At 46.4% G+C, this 15,443-nt stretch overlaps 1 pseudogene; it reads left to right on the top strand.

The window, feature by feature from the left end:
• LOC135553834 (uncharacterized) overlaps positions 1-15,443 on the top strand; it is a 50,392-nt pseudogene that overhangs the window by 20,107 nt on the left and 14,842 nt on the right.

Genomic DNA, 15,443 nt, shown 5'->3' with positions numbered 1-15,443 from the left:
GTCGGACGATGCGCTGTATTGAAGGGAGGTACTGGTGGCCCACTTTAGCTAAGGACGTGAGGATTTATGTTTCTTCCTGCTCGGTGTGCGCCCAGTGCAAGGCTCCTAGACACCTGCCCAGAGGTAAGCTACTCTATCCATTCCTCAACGGCCATGGTCGCACCTGCCGGTGGATTTTTTGACTGATCTTCCACCTTCACAGGGTTACACCACGATCCTGGTCGTTGTGGATCGGTTTTCAAAGTCCTGTCGTCTCCTCCCTTTGCCCGGTCTCCCTACGGCCTTACAAACTGCAGAGGCCCTGTTTACACACATTTTCCGGCACTATGGGGTGCCTGAGGATATAGTGTCTGATCGGGGTCCCCAGTTCACATCAAGGGTCTGGAAGGCGTTCATGGAGCGTCTGGGGATCTCGGTTAGTCTTACCTCAGGTTTTCACCCCGAGAGTAATGGGCAGGTGGAGAGAGTTAACCAGGATGTGGGTAGGTTTCTGCGGTCTTATTGCCAGGATCGGCCGGGGGAGTGGGCGAAGTTCGTGCCCTGGGCAGAGATGGCTCAGAACTCGCTACGTCACTCCTCCACTAATCTTACTCCCTTTCAATGTGTATTAGGGGATCAGCCGGGTTCTGGCTCCTTGGCATCAGAGCCAGACCGAGGCCCCTGCGGTGGACAATTGGTTTCGGCACGCTGAGGAAACCTGGGAGGCAGCCGGGGTACGGGCCGGAGGAGAGATGCTGGGTTCCGGTGGAGGACGTGTTAGATCCTTCCATGTTATCCGAATTCCACCGTCTCCATCCGGATCGCCCTGCACCTCGCCCTCCAAGTCGTCCCCGAGGCCGGTGTCGACGCGCAGCTGGAGCCGCGCGTCAGGGGGGGGGGTACTGTCACGACTTCTGCCGAAGTCGTTGCCTCTACTTGTTCGGGCGGTGCTCGGCGTTCGACGTCACCGGTCTTCTAGCCATCATTGATCCTTTTTTCATTTTCCATTGGTTTTGTCTTGTCTTCCCACACACCTGTTTTCAATCCCATTCATTACCTGTTGTGTATTTAACCCTCTGTTTCCCCTCATGTCTTTGCCAGAGATTGTTTTATTGTCAGTGTAGTGTGATTGTTGTATAGGTGCGCGTCGGGTCCTCGTACCCATGTTTGTTTATGTACATTTAGTGTTATGGAGCATACTCCGTGAACTTTATTAAAAGACTCCATTTTACACTCCATTTGACTCTCCTGCGCCTGACTTCCATGCCACCTATTACACCTATGCATGACAATGATAGTATTACAATATTGCATTTATTTTCATGTTTATTGGATACAGTGTCATGACTTTAAAGCGACCTATTTTGGTGCAGGGTTTTTGTACAGGCAGTGAATGGAGACAGAGCACTGTGATGCTTTTGACTACTGGGGTAAAGGGACACAAGTCACCGTCTCAACAGGTAAGCAAACTTAAATGTATTATACATCAAATGTTTAATTTTCCCATTCTACGTAGAGTGTAGTAAGAACATATCTTTTGCATTTTTCAGATGCAAAATGTCCTTAGATAGACCTGTTCCACTAAAGAAATGGTTTACAATCATTGTTTTATGGAGAAAGGTAGACATTATGACTTGGATAATGTTGTTAGTGTAGCACACCTAGAAAAATCAGTATATTGTTTGTTCATCTGTCCACATACGTCTTTCACTTTTTGCAGTTGATGTTTAATTAGATGATTATGTAGTCTTTGCTTTAGGTCAACAATGACCATGTGAAAACAAAAATGTAGGCTATTCATATGGGAGTCCAACACAAACCGTTTACAGGGTATAAGAAAACAAAAATGTAGGCTATTCATATGGGAGTCCAACACAAACCGTTTATAGGGTATAAGAAAACAAAAATGTAGGCTATTCATATGGGAGTCCAACACAAACCGTTTATAGGGTATAAGAAAACAAAAATGTAGGCTATTCATATGGGAGTCCAACACAAACCGTTTATAGGGTATAAGAAAACAAAAATGTAGGCTATTCATATGGGAGTCCAACACAAACCGTTTATAGGGTATAAGAATAAGACTCCATCTTAGCCTATATTGAATTGACTGTTAATTTGCATCACCTTAATCAATATAAATATTTACATTAAAATGTTTTATTTTACAGTTCTGTTTTCACTGGTAAATCGGTCTGCAATTTAATGTGTTAATGTGTATTTAATTTGACCTTCCTGTATTATGCCTTTTTTTAAATGTTTATTCTATTCTACTGAGCCACTTACTTTATGTTCGTCTTATCTTTTAATATTTCTTATTGTTGTTGCATTGTTGAGAAGGAACCTGAAAGTAAGTATTTTTAGATGATGTATTTGTATCCTATCCTGTACATACAACTAATAAAACGAGACATGTAGTGGTCGTTACACATCAAAGAATACAAGACAACCAACTACATGTAATTAAATGGTGCCTTATAGTGCCAGATTAAATTAAATAGTAGTTATTAGGTTACAACTGTGTAATGACTATTTTACCATGGTATTTCCTAGTAGTTACCTGGTCATTTCTGTACATTCAAATCAAGTGATACCTTTCTCTATTTCAATCTTTATTTCTTGCAGCAGCCACAGCCCCCCCTACTCTACTCCCTCTTATGAACTGTGGAACCCCTTCTAACGACGTCTACAGTCTCGGTTGTATCGCTAAAAGCTTCTCGCCTTCCTCACACACCTTCAAATGGACAGATGCCAGTGGGAAAACGCTGATGGACTTTGTCCAGTACCCAGCAGTCCAGAGCGGGGAAACCTACACAGGAGTCAGTCAGCTCTGCGTGGCTAAGAATGTCTGGGAAAACTCAGTCTTTCAGCTGTTCTGTGGATCATCCTGGAGGTGCGAAGACAGCAGTCATCAATAGACCAAGTAAGATGTGGACATTATATTGTATTTCTCTATGAAGTTCTAAAGATTGCATTTGAATGTTTGTGATGTAAACTATTTCTGTTTAGAAAACCTGATTATAAAATGATACTTGGCATTAACCCTGGATGTCTTTAAAATATCAGTGGTTAAACTAACTTGCAGACATTTTTTTTTATCTCCCACTACTCAGTCTCAAAGCTTCCAACAGTGTCTTTGCTGTCTGCACCCATTGGCACCACCCAGTACCTGATGTGTATGATTGAAGATTTCACCCCCAAGAAAGTCACTGTCACCTGGAAGAAGAATGCCATGGAGGTGGAGGGCCAGACCCCTACTGTAGGCCAACAGCCATCAGGCCTCTACTCAGCCAGCAGTCTGCTGAAGGTCAACAACACTGACTGGAACAACAAGGTCAAGTACAGCTGTGTGGTGGAGCACCAGGGACAACCCACCATCAAGAAGATCTCCAAAACAGGTCTGTACATAGGAGTAGACTGTACTACAGTTGATGTCATGTTCACAGACAGGATCTCTATTATTTAATGTAGTTCCTCATCAGTAACATCAACATGTCCTGCTTTCCCACTGCTGCTCTCCCCTTTCAGAATCACTGACGGTGACTCTGAACCCACCGAGTGTGAAAAAGGTGTTCATAGACAACCAAGCAGTGCTGGACTGTGTCATCAGTGGTATAGACCAGGACACAGTATCTGGTACCACTATCACCTGGCATGTCAACGGAAAGAAACAGACAGATCACATTGATCTGAAACCTATTGAATCAAAGGGCAACCTGAACAGCAGGGTCAGTACTCTGACCATAGACCAGACAGGGTGGACCAATGTAAACAAAGTCCAGTGTTCTGCCATGAAGAGAGGTGAAGTCACACCTGTCATTCAGGACCTCAGCTTTAACAAAGGAAGTAGGTCACTGAAACATCTCAATGTGGTTGTGATTAGTGGTCACATGCTTCAGGTTCTGGAGCGGGAGGCACAGGATGTGCAGACATTTGCTCCAGCCCAACGCTAACACACCTGAGTCAGCAAATCAACTAATCAACTAATTAACTAATCATAATCTTTGCTTAGTTGAATCAGGTGTGTTAGAAAAAAAACCTGCACACCCCTGTGTTGCTCCAGAACCAGGGTTAAGGACCACTAGGGTGAATTTTAAACTGATATTCACATACTGGTTTTCATACGTACCTACACATACATGAGTGTAACGTTTCATCTTAAAATCAATCCTCTTGCAGGTGAAGCCCCTTCTGTGTCCGTCCACATTCTCCCGGAGGAAGACACCGGGGAGAAGGAGATTGTGACACTGGTGTGCCTGGTGGTCAGCCTGTCTCTCTGTGACGTCTACATCATATGGAAGGTCAACAGCGGTGATTACCAGGAGGGGGTCACCAGCCCTCCTCAGAAAACCCAGAAAGGCAACTATTCTGTCACCAGCGTCTTCACCATCACCAAGAAGGAGTGGGAGGGAAACTCGGTTTTCACATGCGCCGTCAAGCACCTCGGCTCGGACAACAATACCACACCTCAGGAGAGGAGTGTGTATAAGTCCTTGGGTAACTCATGTCAAGACAAGTAATATTAATCTGTGTGTGTTGTGTCATTGTGTCTCCTTATTGACTCCTCTATGGGTCAGAATAGCCCATTACTAGGAGTGTCCCCTGTTGTCCTCTTTGATGTCATTGTTGTTGTCCTTGAGATAAAGTTAACATGTTAGTGTTGTCATTGTTTTTTTGACTGTACACATGTATATTGTCTGTGATATTGTCCAGTCTACTGTGTTAGAAGATTGCACAGTCTTGTGTTGCCATTGTTGTCCTTTGGACAATGACAATGTGTCTTCCTAATGTGGAGGCTGGCTAATAAACATATGAGCATGGTTTGGTGTTCGTACATCAATTACTTCATGTCTTAGAAAATATACTGGTCCATTGTAAATATAAAACAAAATGAAGACAATTGTTTTTTGGCATGAAAAGACACAACAGTGCTGAAGAGATGTACTGTAGTAGTACTATATATATATATATATATCCCATTTAGCAGACGCTTTTGTCCAAAGCGACTTACAAGTCGGCTGGGGCCACTACTTTTACATATGGGTGGTCCCAGCGGGAATCGAACCCACGACGCTTGGCGTTGCAAGCGCCATGCTCTACCGACTGAGCCACACAGGACCCCTAGTCTGGTGGACATGGATGTACTATTTAGTGTATAGGTGTAGCTTGATATAATGCCAGTGGGTGTGCATGTTAATATTAAGACAAGATAGTCTGCACAGCTCAGTTTCATGTGTTCTTTGTGTGTGTCTGTGTGTGTCTGTGTGTACATGTAATTTGAGCTCATGTAGCTGTATTTGTTAGAATACGATAAAGACTAATACAGGTGTACAATACACATGAATATACAGACACACAGACACACCAACACATGCGAACAAGCAGACACACATGAACACACACAAGCAGACACAAGTATATGTCCGTTCCTCACCACCTGTCTCTCTCCCTGTTCTCAGAGAACATCCTACTGACTGAGCCTGAGGCGGGCTTCGCTCTGAGCTGCACGGACAACGATGAGGATGAGTTCAGCAGCCTGTGGTCCACCACCTCCTCCTTCATCATCCTCTTCCTTCTCTCTCTCACCTACAGCACAGTGCTCAGCCTGGTCAAGGTACTGACACCACTTATTTATTGTGATTGTAGACTTCTGATGAAGGCCATTGGCAGCTGAAAGGTCACAATTTTAAATGAAAGAATAAGGTATCAAGTGTTTGTTTATTGTCAGGATTTGGCCAGGGTTGTTCCGGGTTTTTGTCAGTAGATGTCCCCATTGTGCTTTTTGTCCCTATGTTTTTCCCTTGATCCTCATTATTATTTGCACCTGTGTCTCGTTTCCCCATGATTGTATTTAAACCCTTTGTTTCCCTCAGTTCTGTGCTCTGTGTTTGTATGTTAGCACCCTGCCCTAGTGTTCTGTGTACTCTTGTCGATTCCGGGTGAAGTTCTTGTGGTATTCTGTTTTTTGTTTTTGTTTATTTTTTGGTGAGTTTCTTTTGAGGTCTTTTTTGTGTTTTTCCTACCACCTTTTGGATTTGCCATTTTTTGCATTTTAGGATTTTTTCTTTATTAAATACACCGTCTTAAGTACTGCTGTGTCTGCCTCATCTTCTGGGTTCTGCTGTCTATTCGTGGCTCAGTTGGTTAAGTGACTGTTTCTCACTCCGGAGACCCAGGTTCGAAACCGGGTCCTGACAGAAACACAGAGCCAAAAATGAACCCAGAGGCAGCCAGTTCCCAGGACCTTTTGCCACGCTGTCCCACCACCAGGAGACTGTCCAACGCCACGAAGCCGCCCTGGTTCAGCAAGAGGCCTTAATGGCTAGACATTCTCATCTTCTGTCGGAGATGCTGACTTCCATTAAGCAAATATCTGATCGACTTACCCCGGCAACAGTTTCCGTCCCAGTACCTCAGGTTCACGTACCCATGGCAGTTAACCCCCTGGCTGAACCTCGTCTTCCACCTCCCCAACGGTTCTCAGGTGATCCAAGTGCTTGTAAAGGCTTTCTCACTCAATGTTCTCTCTCCTTTGAGCTGCAACCCTCGTCGTTTCCCACCGACCGGTCTAAGATCGCATATATCATCACCCTGCTGTCGGAAAAAGCCCTGGCCTGGGCTACTGCTGTGTGGGATGCCCATAGTTCCTGCTGTGCCAGCTACTCTGCCTTTGCTGAGGAATTCAAACGAGTGTTTCAAGGCCCAAGCAGTGGTTCTGACTCAGCCAAACAGCTCCTGACTCTCCATCAAGGTTGGCGCAGCGTGACGGACTATGCCATCCAGTTCCGCACGGTGGCAGCAGCGAGTGGCTGGAACAACGAGGCGCTCACGGTGTGCTTTCTGAAAGGCCTTTCTGACACTATCCAAGATGAACTGGCCACTCGGGAACCACCGGACAATCTCGAGTCCCTGATCAAGTTGGCCTCACGCATTGACCAGCGTCTGAGAGAGAGAGAACTCAACCGTAGACCTCTAGCCCCTATCAATCCCAGCTCCGAGTCCCCACCTTTATCATCGCTGGCTCCACCGGAACCCATGCAGATTGGACGCATCTCCCAGGCTGAGAGAGACCGCCGGATGAGGGAGCGACGCTGTCTATATTGCGGCAAACCGGGCCATTTCCGTTCCACGTGTCCCGGGCTCCAGGGAAACGCTCTGTCCCGTACAGACCGGGGGGAACTGTAATGGGAAACATAACCTCCTCCCATCCGTCCAACTCCCGTCTGCTCATTCCAGTCACCCTCTCCTGGGACAACCACAAGCTTCACCTTCAAGCCTTGGTAGACTCTGGAGCCGCAGGTAACTTCATGGATGGTGTCTGGGCGAAGGAGAATGGCGTTCCCTCTGAACCTCTAAGTGACCCCATGAGGGTTACTACATTGGATGGAAGCCCTTTGGGATCTGGACTTGTCACTCATGTCACTACCTCCTTGAGACTTTCAGTTTCACAACACCAGGAATTGATGAACTTTCATTTGATCTCCTGTTCCGAGTTCCCTCTCGTCCTTGGATACCCCTGGCTTCACAGCCATAACCCTCACATCGACTGGTCTGTGGGCACTATCAAGCAGTGGGGTCCTACGTGCCAAGCTACTTGTATTTTCCAGAATTCCCCGAGTTCTACTCCCGAGTCTTTAGAATCCATCGACCTGACCCGAGTTCCCGAGTGTTACCATGACCTCAAACTGGTGTTTAGCAAACAGAGGGCCACCATGCTACCACCCCATAGATCTTACGATTGCCCCATCGACCTGTTTCCGGGCACTTGCCCCCCCAGGGGTCGGATCTTTTCCCTATCTCCACCCGAACGAGCTGCTATGGATACCTACATCAAGGACTCTCTGGAAGCAGGCCTCATGCGTCCATCAACCTCCCCGGCGGGAGCAGGGTTTTTCTTTGTGGCCAAGAAAGATGGTGGATTACGTCCTTGCATCGACTACCGGGGACTCAATGACATAACCGTCCGTAACCGTTACCCGCTACCCCTTATGGCCACAGCCTTCGAGCTGCTCCAGGAAGCAGTTGTTTTCACTAAGCTTGACCTGCGGAACGCATACCATCTTGTGCGGATCAGACCTGGTGATGAGTGGAAGACCGCTTTCAACACGCCTACTGGTCACTACGAATACTTGGTGATGCCCTTCGGCCTGACCAATGCCCCAGCGGTGTTCCAAGCGCTCATAAACGATGTGCTGAGGGATATGCTTAACATATTTGTGTTCGTTTACTTGGATGACATCCTCATCTTTTCGAGCTCCCTTCAAGAACACACTAAGCATGTCAGACAAGTACTCAAACGCCTCCTGGACAGCCATCTGTACGTTAAGCCGGAAAAATGTGAATTCCATTCATCCCGAGTACAATTCCTGGGATTTGTAGTGGAACCCGGTCGAGTCCAAATGGACCCTAGGAAGGTAGGGGCGGTAGCGGATTGGCCCACCCCCAAATCCGTTAAGGATGTTCAGCGTTTCCTGGGCTTCACAAACTTTTACCGCAAGTTCATCAAGAACTTCAGTTTGGTGGCAGCTCCTCTCTCAGCTTTAACCAAAGGTGGCAATGCAAGGTTTGTGTGGGGAAGAGAAGCTGAGACGGCCTTCCAAGGACTCAAGCAGCGCGTCCTCTCTGCTCCCATCCTGATACTACCGACTACGGATGAACCATTTGTGGTGGAGGTAGACGCATCAGAGGTTGGTGTTGGAGCTGTCCTGTCTCAGAGGGGTGAAGACAAGAAGCTTCATCCGTGCGCTTTCTTCTCACACCGGCTTACCCCGACTGAGAGGAACTACGATGTGGGGGATCGTGAACTCCTAGCGGTTAAGATGGCATTGAAGGAATGGAGACACTGGCTCGAGGGGCTTCTCACCCGTTTCAAGTGCTTACGGACCACAAAAATCTGGAGTATATCCAGCAGGCGAAGCGATTGAACTCTAGACAAGCTAGATGGTCTCTTTTCTTCAATCGATTCCAGTTTATCCTCACCTATCGGCCCGGGTCGAAGAATCTCAAACCGGATGCCCTGTCCCGAGTCTACGCTCCTGCCATTCGAGATGACACGGACATGCCTGTCCTTCCTGCTGCTAAGATTGTGGCTCCGATCTCGTGGCAAGTTGAGGATACCGTGAGACGTGCTCAAGCTAGCGAACCGGACCCTAAAGGAGGCCCTGCCAATCGGTTGTTTGTCCCCAAGGCAGTGAGGACTCAGGTCCTTCTGTGGGGGCACTCCTCTCGCCTCACCTGTCATCCGGGCGTAGGTCGCACCTTGGAGTTCATCCAGCGTAAGTTCTGGTGGCCTACCATAAGAGAAGACGTTGCCACTTTCGTCAATGCCTGCCCCGTGTGCTGCCAGGGCAAATCTTCTCACCTCCGCCCTCAAGGACTCCTTCACCCTTTACCTGTTCCCCACAGACCCTGGTCCCATATATCATTGGACTTTATTACTGGACTTCCTCCATCCCATGGCAATACTACTATCCTAGTCATAATCGACAGGTTTTCAAAGGCGGCCAGGTTCGTCCCTCTGACTAAGTTACCTTCTGCCAAGGAAACGGCTGAGTTGGTAATTAATCATGTGTTCCGAGTCTTCGGCATTCCTCAAGATGTGGTTTCTGACAGAGGTCCCCAGTTTGCCTCAAGGTTTTGGAAGGCCTTCTGCCAACTCATGGGGGCTTCTGCCAGTCTATCTTCAGGGTACCATCCGGAGTCCAACGGCCAAACAGAGAGGATGAATCAAGAGCTGGAAACCACCCTCCGATGTATGACTCGTGACAACCCGTCCACATGGTCATCCTTTATTGTTTGGGCCGAATACGCGCACAACACCTTGCGCTCCTCCTCCACTGGTATGTCCCCGCACGAGTGTCAGTTTGGCTATGCTCCTCCATTGTTCCCGGACCAGGAGGCAGAAGTCAGAGTGCCTTCAGCCTTGAGGTTCGTCAGACGCTGTCGGCTTATGTGGAGGAAGACCCGTCTTAATCTGATGCGTTCCTCACAGAGGTATCAACAACAAGCCAACAGACGTCGCCGTCCCGGGCCTACCCTGCGCCCCGGCCAGAGAGTCTGGCTTTCCACAAGAGACTTACCTCTACGGGTGGAGTCTCGCAAGCTGTCCCAAAAATACATCGGTCCCTTCAAGGTTGCCAGGAGAGTTAACCCAGTTTCTTATCGCCTACACTTACCCAGATCCCTTAAGATTAATCCCACATTTCATGTGTCATTGTTAAAACCTGTTGTTTTTTCTCCCCTTGTCCCGGCAGACAGACCTCCCCCTCCGCCTCGTGTCATTGGAGGCCAGCCGGCTTATACCGTCCACCGGATACTGGATTCCCGCCGGGTGCAGCGGTCCTGGCAGTATCTGGTGGACTGGGAAGGCTACGGTCCTGAGGAGCGCTCCTGGGTTCCTGCCAAAGACATCCTGGACCCTGACCTCATTCGTCAGTTCAGGGTCCTCCACCCTGAGAGAGCTGGTAGGAACGTCAGGAGCCGTTCCTAGGGGGGGGATTCTGTCAGGATTTGGCCAGGGTTGTTCCGGGTTTTTGTCAGTAGATGTCCCCATTGTGCTTTTTGTCCCTATGTTTTTCCCTTGATCCTCATTATTATTTGCACCTGTGTCTCGTTTCCCCTGATTGTATTTAAACCCTTTGTTTCCCTCAGTTCTGTGCTCTGTGTTTGTATGTTAGCACCCTGCCCTAGTGTTCTGTGTACTCTTGTCGATTCCGGGTGAAGTTCTTGTGGTATTCTGTTTTTTGTTTTTGTTTATTTTTTGGTGAGTTTCTTTTGAGGCCTTTTTTGTGTTTTTCCTACCACCTTTTGGATTTGCCATTTTTTGCATTTTAGGATTTTTTCTTTATTAAATACACCGTCTTAAGTACTGCTGTGTCTGCCTCATCTTCTCGGTTCTGCTGTCTATTCGTGGCTCAGTTGGTTAAGTGACTGTTTCTCACTCCGGAGACCCAGGTTCAAAACCGGGTCCTGACAGTTTATTGTCTGTTTACTGTAATAACCTGTATCTGTCTCTGCCTCCTTTCAGATGAAGCAGTGAAGAACACATGATGGACCAAAGAGATAGATGTGTCTAGATTAGAAAGACAATGGTCTGGGATGGTCATGGAGTATAGTAGTGTTCTTCAGTAATAATGTTATGTATATATCCTATACATTATTGATTTTGATTGATTAGTATTGGTGTTCTCACTATTATACAAGCATCATAGTGATGTTCTTTTCCATTAATTGATTCTATTGTACAGTATCTTTAAGTATAAGAGTATCCTGTGATGTCTGTCTTTTTTCACTTTAATAAAGTCTAACTTTTAGCTTGTCGTTGTCATTTTACTGACACATCCACTGGATGCTAATGCTGGGAGAAGGACACATCCTGTATTGTGTTTGGGGCGGCAGATAGCCTTTTGGTTAGAGCGTTGGACCAGTAACGTTTATTCTGCCCCTGAACAAGGCAGTTAACCCACTGTTCCTTGGCCGTCATTGTAAATAAGAATTTGTTCTCAACTGACTTGCCTAGTTAAATAAAGGTAAAATAAAAAAGACATTGCCTACTGAGATGTTTCTGCTTGGCAGTTATCTATGGAGCCTATTTACAGCTGTAGTTCCTCCCAGGACAGATTAAAACAACGTTAGTCTGTATCCGCAATACACAACTAAGACTTCAACATTCTGTTATCAGTTGATATGAGGTGGTTTCTTGGTTCTCTAACTTGTCTAATAATACTGTCATGTAAAAGCAGCTTCCTCTCTCTCTATCCCCTTGATACCACACATGTGGCACTGAAACTGTCCAGCAACTGCCAGGACCACTTCTTTGAAAGAAGAGAAACACTGCATGTACCAAAGCAACACACCCACACATTCACACCAGCACACACACATATACTGTATATTTCAGTGCTTTGATGATGATTATTATAGTTGTTGATTGTTACGTTCCCCAGTTTATGTGTTGTAGTTTGTGTATTTGCATGTGTTTATTTCAGGAAATGGCTTCCTGAAATCCCTCAAGCAGCTGATTGGTCGACTCCATGGCTAATTGGAGAGCTGACCCCGCCCCCTCGTCAAGATGCAGCTGTCTCCAATTACCCATTCATTCTGAAGCTATATAAATGCGTGTTCAGTTCAGGAGGGAGAGATTTTTCTGGGAGGTCATTGCAGAGATTTTGCTAGAGAGATTTTGCTAGAGATTTGCTGGGAAGTCATTGCAGAGATTTTGCTAGAGAGATTTTGCTAGAGATTTGCTGGGAGGTCATTGCAGAGATTTTGCTAGAGAGATTTGCTGGGAGGTCATTGCAGAGATTTTGCTAGGAGGTCATTGCAGAGATTTTGCTAGAGATTTTGCTAGAGATTTTGCTGGGAGTTCATTGCTGAGAGTTGGTATGTTTTGTGAGTTTGTTGCTCAGATAGAGCTTATTTGATGTCTTTTGTTTCTTAGTTTGTTTGTGAAATTGTTTAATATTCTGTTTCATTTGTTCCCAGGGGGAAGGGGAAGGCACCTAGGGAGTGCTTAGGCAAGAGGCCCGCGGGCATACATATATATATAGAATTGTAGTTCATTTAAATGAACAGAAGGTGGTGACATTGGCCCAAGCAGCAGTGTTGGCAGATGAGTACGCTTTGACACACAAGACTGTCTTTGATGCACCACGTTTTGAAGGCCGGACGATTACGTCATGAGTTCCTCGTTCAGGTCGCTTTTCCTCTAACAACCCTAAGCCTTTTCATGAAATCCGTGACTGTTTTTACTGTCACCAAAAGGGTCACATGATTGCGGACTGCCCAGTTTTGAAAAATAAACCGCAACAGTCCCAGTCACCGTCCCCAAAAATGAAAAGTTTGGGTTTAGTCAAGTCTTTGGCTCGTCCCTTGGATCGAGTTATTGATTCAGCATTTGAGAAACCGGATCCTGTCTATGCTCCGTTTATCTCTGCCGGTTGTGTTTCCCTAACAGGAGAACAAGCTGATCAAAAGCCTATCCAAATCCTACGAGACACCGGGGCGGCGCAGTCAGTAATCGTTACTGATGCTTTACCCTAGTCTCCTGAAACCTATTGTGGCTCGCATGTCATATTACAGGGGATAGAGACAAAAACCGTACCTGTACCATTACACTGGGTCCACTTAGTGTCAGACTTGGTATCAGGACGTTTCCGTGTTGGTGTAGTGTCTACACTGCCAGTATCAGGAGTCAAATTGCTACTAGGGAATGATATTGCTGGTGGTAATGTCACTCCTGTGTTAGAGGTAGTAGACAACCCAGAAATCAGAACTACAGATGAGAAATTGGTTCAAGCATTTCCACATGTTTTTCCTGGTTGTGTGTTAACGAGGGCACAATCTCGCAAGCTAGGAGATGTGGTGGATTTGGCTAGTTCCATTTTTGAGAACATTGAGGTAGAAGACAATGCCCCGAGTATGCCTTCTGCAATGCCAACAGTTTTTACCCCCGTAAAAACTAAGGCAGGGGAAAACAAAATTGCGCCCCAATTACATGACATTCTTTTGTCTGTCACCCCCGAGAAGGTGATTGAATGTCAAAAAGAAGACACCAGTCTTCTCAGGTGTTTTGCTTCGGTAATTTCCATTGAGGAAGCTAAAACTAGAGAGGCCGCCTACTTTATGGAAGCAGGAGTTTTGATGCGGAAATGGGCATCTCATGACACCATTAATGACTGGAGTGAAGTGTGTCAAGTGGTTGTTCCTACACCGTTCCGACAGCAGGTGCTGTCACTCGCCCATGACCAGGCGTGGTCTGGACATTTGGGGATCACAGACTTCTAACCGGGTCCTTCGTCATTTCTTCTGGCCAGGTTTGAAGTCTGACGTGGTCCAATTTTGTAAAACATGTCACATATGTCAACTCACTGGGAAAGTGAATCAAACAGTTCCACGAGCGCCGCTCTGCCCGATTCCTGTGGTGGGGGAACCGTTTGAAAGAGTGATAATTGATTGTGTAGGTCCATTGCCGAAAACCAGGTCAGGTAACCAGTTCCTACTAACAATAATGTGCAGTGCTACTCGATACCCAGAGGCTATTCCTCTCCGTACTTTAACGGCTAAGACTGTGGTGAAGGCACTAGTAAAGTTCTTCTCTACGTTTGGACTCCCTAAAGTAATCCAAAATGATCAGGGATCTAACTTCATGTCTAAACTGTTTTCAAATGTGTTAAAGACATTGTGTATTTCCCATCAGGTCTCCAGTCCGTATCATCCAGAGAGTCAAGGGGCTCTAGAACGCTGGCATCAGACACTGAAGGCAATGCTACGCAAGTATTGTATGGATACCAGTACTGATTGGGATGAGGGGGTGCCCTTTGTCCTATTTGCTATAAGGGAAACGATACAAGAGTCCTTAGGGTTCAGCCCTGCTGACCTTGTGTTTGGACACACCCCACGGGGTTCGCTGAAAGTTTTGAAGGAGCATATCTTATCTCCTACACCCAGTAGTGCCCCTACAAATGTTTTGGATTATGTCAGTAAGATGCGGGAGAGACTGCACGCCGCATGTGCGTTAGCCCAAAAGTCTCTCTCCTCGTCTCAAAAACGCATGAAGTTGCATTATTACAAAAAGGCTGTTGACCGTTCATTTGCACCAGGGGATCAAGTTTTAGTTTTGTTGCCAATCCTTGGCTCATCTCTGTCAGCACGTTTTTCTGGACCATATCTGGTGGAAAAGAAACTCAATGACACCAATTATGTGATAAAGACACCAGATCGAAGGCGTTCTTCCCGTGTGTGTCATGTTAACATGCTGAAAACATATTATGTGCGTGATTCTCCCGACAGCTCATCAAGTAAGCCGGTCCAGCCCGCTATCTCCAGTGTGGCTGCGGTGGTGCTGAAGCCTGGCTGGGACCTAGATGAGGATAAGGAGGACGGGTTGGAGTTACGCCATACGTTACAGCAAGGTGAACGCCTTGTAATTCAGAGATGCTGAAGAAGTTACCCTCTCAAATGGAACATTTGGATAATGATCAAACTAAGGATCTTATCCTATTGATAAACAGTTTTCTCAGTGTGTTTGAGGACATTCCAAGTCGCACATCCATCTTGGAACATGATGTGGGGAACGCTGTTCCTATACGTCAGCATCCGTACCGGGTTAATGCTAAGAAAAGGGAAGTAATGAAAAGTGAGGTAGCTTATTTATTACAGAATGACATGGCAAAGCCCAGTAACAGCTCCTGGAGTTCCCCATGTATTCTTGTTCCTAAGCCTGACGGTACGTCCCGCTTATGTACGGACTATCGTCGCGTAAATGCAGTTACAAAGTCTGATTCTTTTTCTCTACATCGCTTAGATGACTGTGTTGATAGAATAGGCTCTGCTGCTTACGTTAGTAAGTTAGATTTGCTAAAAGGTTATTGGCAGGTGCCTCTGACCTCTCGAGCTTCTGACATATCGGCTTTTGTTACGCCAGATAACTTTGTACAATACACTGTGATGCCCTTTGGCATGTG

The sequence above is a fragment of the Oncorhynchus masou genome, chromosome 14 (genome assembly GCF_036934945.1).
Source record: "Oncorhynchus masou masou isolate Uvic2021 chromosome 14, UVic_Omas_1.1, whole genome shotgun sequence".
Classification (NCBI taxonomy): domain Eukaryota; kingdom Metazoa; phylum Chordata; class Actinopteri; order Salmoniformes; family Salmonidae; genus Oncorhynchus; species Oncorhynchus masou.
This window is presented reverse-complemented; position numbering and strand designations above follow the sequence as displayed.